This window comes from Elephantulus edwardii, unplaced genomic scaffold, assembly GCF_000299155.1.
Source record: "Elephantulus edwardii isolate Elephantulus edwardi_28Jun2011 unplaced genomic scaffold, EleEdw1.0 scaffold00051, whole genome shotgun sequence".
Taxonomy (NCBI): Eukaryota; Metazoa; Chordata; class Mammalia; order Macroscelidea; family Macroscelididae; genus Elephantulus; species Elephantulus edwardii.
Genome location: NW_006399801.1, coordinates 14,275,586 through 14,281,349, shown reverse-complemented (window position 1 = coordinate 14,281,349; position 5,764 = coordinate 14,275,586).

The following is a 5,764-nucleotide window of genomic DNA, read 5'->3' as shown; positions in this document are numbered from 1 at the left end:
CAGAGCTCCCTTATATTCTTTTTGTTGTTGTTGTTATGTGTCTCCAAGTCACCTGCAACTCATAGCAACCCTGTGTATAACAGCTCTGAAGCCTGCCCTGTCCTGAGCCTGTCTCACTGACTCTGACACACCAACCCCCATTGCCCCACTTACTATATCAATTAATCTCATCCTGAGCATGATGTCCTTCTCCAAGGATTGGTCCCTCCTGGCCACATTCCCAAAGTGTGTGAGACAGAGCTTCAAAATCCTAGCCTCCAAGGAGCACTTTTTAGCAATTTGGATAGGCCCTTGACAGTAGAATCCTTGTTTTCTCTATGAAGTCTTCACCTCAGTATGTTACAGAACACATTTAGCCAGAAACTATGGTTTACCAGCAATTCAATAGTGAGTTTCCAAGATCAGCCTCTTCTATCTCCAAGCTGAACTCACTAGATAACTGCACTGCAATCCCGAAGGCACACAGTTCAAATCCACCAGCTGCTCCGTGGGAAAAGGATGGGCAATTCCATTCATGAGATTAACTGCCACTGAAAACCCACTGGAGGGTCAGCTATGGGTGTGTTCCGATTAGATGGTACACAACAACAACAACAACATAAGATAATAGCTCCCAATTCAAACTTACTATAAAAGGAATGAAACTTTTTGCAAAGCACACCTTAAGAGGACCAGCATGTTCTCATAAAAAAATAGCAGAATGGAGCACATTACAGTAAAGCACATGATTTGAAGGGACAAAGCCAGATGTTGCTTCTCTGCTGGCCCTGCTGTTAATTCTCTTCTGATTCTGGTAACTTTCTCCCTCAGGAATAATAATGAATCATCTATGGTGCTAGAGTATCCAGACATCTCTACAACACAGACAATCTTTTTTTCCCCCATTCTTGATTCTCCTAGCAAAGAAATTCATCTCTCTTTAGTTTCCCAAAGTACAAACACTTTGCCTTCTCCAATTCATTCTTTCTGCATCAGTTGGTGTCCTCTCCATACCAGAGCCTGTATTAGTTTCCCTGTGTTTCTAAACAGGTCTCAGGAGAGTGGAGCTGCAGGTTTAGCCAGAGGTGCAGCAATACGAGAAGTTACGGTCTACAGTTACGGTCTTTTTCTATCACACTTAGTCCCACTGGGCAAATTAAAATTAGACTTGAAATGTTCTTTTCATTATCTGTCTAAAAGAATGATTTTGTTTATCTTCATTCTCTTGAAATCCATTTGTGGGTTAAAAAAAGTCTGCATATTCATATTCATATTCACATTAATATTCACATTCATGTCCCAGCTTAGCTAGGAATGAATTTCTTATTCTTCAAGGAAGTGGAGCCAGGGAACAGTATATCCCTAAACTGACAACGAGCAGATCATAAGCAGAATAGTTCCATCTTTGTTAGGCTCAGCCTCAGAGACTCACTCATCCAGTGATTGTGACAATGGGCTTGAGCTTACCAGAGATCGTGAGGGTGGTACAGGACATGGCAAGGCTCAGATCTGTTGTTCATAGGATCTCCATGAGCCAGAGTCCACGTGAAGGCACCTGACCAGTGCTAAATATCCCACAGAAGGCCAAAAGAACAAACAGAGGTGTCTGGGAGAAAGTGCAGCCAGTGTGCTCCTTGGAGGCAAAGATGTTGTAGCTCACACACTTTGAGCATGTTGTTAGGAGAGGCTATTTTTTGAATGGGGACATCATGCTTGGGAAGGTTCCGGTCAGCAAAAAGAGGAAAACCCTCAGTGAGATGGATTGAAACCGTGACTATAGCCATGGGCTCACAGATATCTAACATGATGAGGATGGTGCAGGATAGGACAGGGTTCATCTCTGCTGTTCATCAAGTCACTATGAGTCACACTTGAGTCCGTGGCACCTAAAACAACAGCAACAACATTTTAGAATAGATCCTGCTATCTGATAGTAGAAACCGTTTTGATTCATTTCCCAGGCTTGCCTTGACTATTTTTTTTAAATTTCCATTCATTCATTGTTGCTCTTTCCTCTCTGCCCACTCCTCTTTCTTCCCAGTTCACTCTTCTCTTTGAAAAGTAAAAGAAAAATTCTTTCATTGTTATACAATCCCTCCCCTGAGGTCCACTCCACTATGCAGCCGTCATTCTGGGCTCCTATCATGACAATAATACCTAATCACATATCCCTTTTAAACAGTTTTCTCCCTCATCTATTTCAGTGCAGTATACATTATTTGATCGTTCTTTCTCAGTCTCCCCCCAACCCCAATGTCAGTCCTATTTTACAGCAGTGGCACCATGCAGTATTTGTCCTTTTGTGACTGAGATATTTCACTCAGCATAATGTCCTCCAGGGTCACCCATTTTGAATAATTTTGCATGAGTTCCTTGTTTTTCAATGCAGTGTAGTATTCCATTGTATGAATATACCACAGCTTCTCTATTTGTTGATGGGCACTTGGGTTGTTTTCAACTCTTTGCTATTGTGAACAAAACCACGATAAACATGAGTGTAAATCATATAGGAGGAGATAGTTCATCTTTCTCATGCAGAGTAGCGGGTGGATTTGAACCACCTGTCTTTGAGTTGACAGCACATCTCCTTACAACTCTAAGTCCATGTTCAGGCCACCAACATAGAAACTTTCTTACTGTGCTGGCTCCTGGGAAAAGGTCTTTGCCTCTTCTCAGCTTCTGTTTCTCAATTCCTCACTGATCTTTATTTGTTGTCACATCTTTTCTCTCTCTGAGCTTACTTTATTCTGTGATTGGTCTAAATTGTCTGTCTCCAAAACAGTTGGTGAAAGGCATATTCTATTGATATAGCCTTGTTAACAAACCAGAACCTCCTATCTCCACAGGGGATTGCATCTATAGGCTATAAGGGAAAAGGATGTAAATTATTATCTGTACAATAATAATTTTGGGGGGGACATGGGGAATGAGGATACTACTAAATCCATAACATCCGGTTTATCTTTGTTTATAATTTTACTTTGAATATTTCCTTGTCTTATTTTTTATTTAAAAAAGCCCTTGTTCATGGAGTTGTTTTGAATCATAGTTAATGCTTAACATTATTTTTTATTTGTCTTCTGTAAATAAAACAGAACTGTATAATACAATTTATTTTTTACTTAAGAATTTGGTATGTTAGTATTAGCTTGATTGTAGGTATAACAGATTTTTTTCTACCATCCCACTTCATAATGAATCTATTTCCCTCGATCCCATGGATGACTTTCTGAGGTTTGCCTGCCCAGACCCTTGAGGTCTCAGATATCTAATGATGCTTCTCATTCCCAGCCTGACTGCCATGAACCTGCGGACGACTTTGGATTTGGAGTCATTTGCTCATCTATTTTTTTTTTAATTTTTAATTTTATACTGGTTTACTTACAAAGTTCTTACACATTGTTTTTCACAACTCTTATCTATTTTGACAGAAATGTCTTGATAGAATTACTTTGAGAATCAGATCACACAACTCAAGTACCACATCAGGAAGGGGTGCTCACGTGACTTCCCGCCTTCACCTGTGCAGCTGCTTCCAAACGGTTAACCTTTAACAAAGGAGATATAATCTGTCCACTGACCCGGGGAAGGACTGGTGATAATGAGGGGAACAGTAAGTTGGTCATGAATCAAAGATACCTTTATTTTCTCATTTCCTTCTCCATCTAGTTCAGGCGTCTGGTACTTCCTATAAGTAACTTGTGCCCAGTTGAAATCCCTGGGTGGTACAAATGCGTAAATGCTTGACTACTACCCAGAAGGTTAGCAGTTAGAACATGCCCAGAGAGTCTTTGGAAGATAGAGTTAGGGACCTGCTGCCATGAGATCACAGCCTTGAAAACCCTGCGGAGCACAGCTCTCCTCTGCAATGCATGCTGATTTTAGATGCTGTCCAGGGCATACCAGTCCTCCTGTGATGTATCATCACAGATAGAAATCTCACCCTATCTCGTGCCATCATCACAATTCTCCGCTATGGTTAAGCCCATTCATGCAGTCACTGTACCATTCAATCTCTTTGAGTGTCTTCCTCTCTTTCTCTACCTTGCCACTTTTCCAAGTCTGACATCTCCTGTCAAGGACTGACTTTTTAAAATTTTTATTTTATTATTTTTGTGTGAGTGTACCATCAAATCAGATCTGACTGGTACAGGAGGAGATTGTCCCTCCTTCCCCACAGAGCACCTGGTGGATTCGAATCGTGCACCTATGGGAAAGGATTGGCTTCTTAAAATATGCCCAAAGTGTGTGAGACAATGTATTCCCATCCTTGCCTCGAAGAAGCATTCTGGTTGCACACCTTTCAAGACAGGCTTGCTTGTTCTTTTGGCAGTCCATAGGGGATATTCAATACTCTTCTCCAACATCACAATTTAGAGGCATAGATTATTTTTCAGTCTTCCTTATTCATTGTCCAGTAACAGATGGGCAGGGCCCAATTATATGTTCCTCCTCTGACACGGTGACTGCTGCAATGGGCTCTTGTGTGTCAGGAACTGTGAGGATGGCGCAGGACAAGTCTGGGTTCAGATCTGTTGTTCATAAGGTTGCTATGAGTCGTACTCGACTCAATGGTACCTAACAACAACAACAATTATTCTGATGTACAATTTTAAGGGAGAAAGTAGATTAGAAAAAGACTTTATTTGAGTGAAATATCTCAGTCACAAAAGGACAAATACTGCATAATGCCACTGTTGTAAAGTGGGACGACTAACATTGGGGTTGGGGGGAAACTAAGAAAAGAGGGGATAAATAACATATACTGCATTGGAACAGATGAGGGAGAGAACTGTTTAAAGGGATATATGATTAGGTATTATTGTCATGATAAGAGTTCAGAATGAAGGCTGCATAGTGGCGTGGACTTGGTTGGGGGGATTGAATAACAATGAAAGAATTTTTTAATTTTTTTTTAACTTTTCGAAGAGAAGAGCTAACTGATGGGAGGGATGGGCAGGGAGGAAAGTGTGCAAGAATGGAAATCCAAAGTCTGTAAACTTTCATTAAAATTACAAATAAAAACCCAGACAAAACAAAAAAACCAAACAAACTTTTCCTAAGAAAGCTTAAATGTGGTTCATCTTAAAAAGGAAATGGTTTTACTGGCATCCAGTCTCTAAGTACACCTCACTAGCTTGAGAAATCTCTGTTGGAGGAAATGGGTAAGCACTTGACTTGTCAAACGCTGGTGCTCTGAACCAATTTAAAATGCCTCAGGACAAAGGTCTGGTGGTCTACTTCTGAAAGATCACAGACAGGAAAACTACAGGTTACAGTGCTGCTCTGTGTACACGGGCTTGTCATGAGTCATAATTGACTTCACAGCAAAATGACAGTGTTGTTGTTAGGTGCTGTGGAATCAACTATGACACATAGCGACCCTATGAACAACAGAGACACCTTACCCTATCCTGCTATCAACTCCAGCTGCTTAAGAAAGTAAATGGGAAGATTGCTTGATCATCCACTAGATGGCAATATTTCTCTACAAGTCAAACTGGGCCGCGGCTCCGCCAGCATACTTCCCATTGCCATGGGCCTGACCGTTGGACCACCAGAGTTCCATTCCCAGCCCAGGAAGCCAAAGTACAAGTGGTAAAAGCTTCTGTTTACCTAGGAGACGGAAAGACGACCCTCAATCTTCTAACTAACTTAGAAGTTGGAGAAAAATGAAAGAGAAAGGGTGTAGAAAGTGAAGATATACTTCCCTTGTGTGACTTTGGCAAATATTGTGGTAAAGACACATCAGCGAGCAAGTGTCTTTGGAAGGAGTGATTTGTGG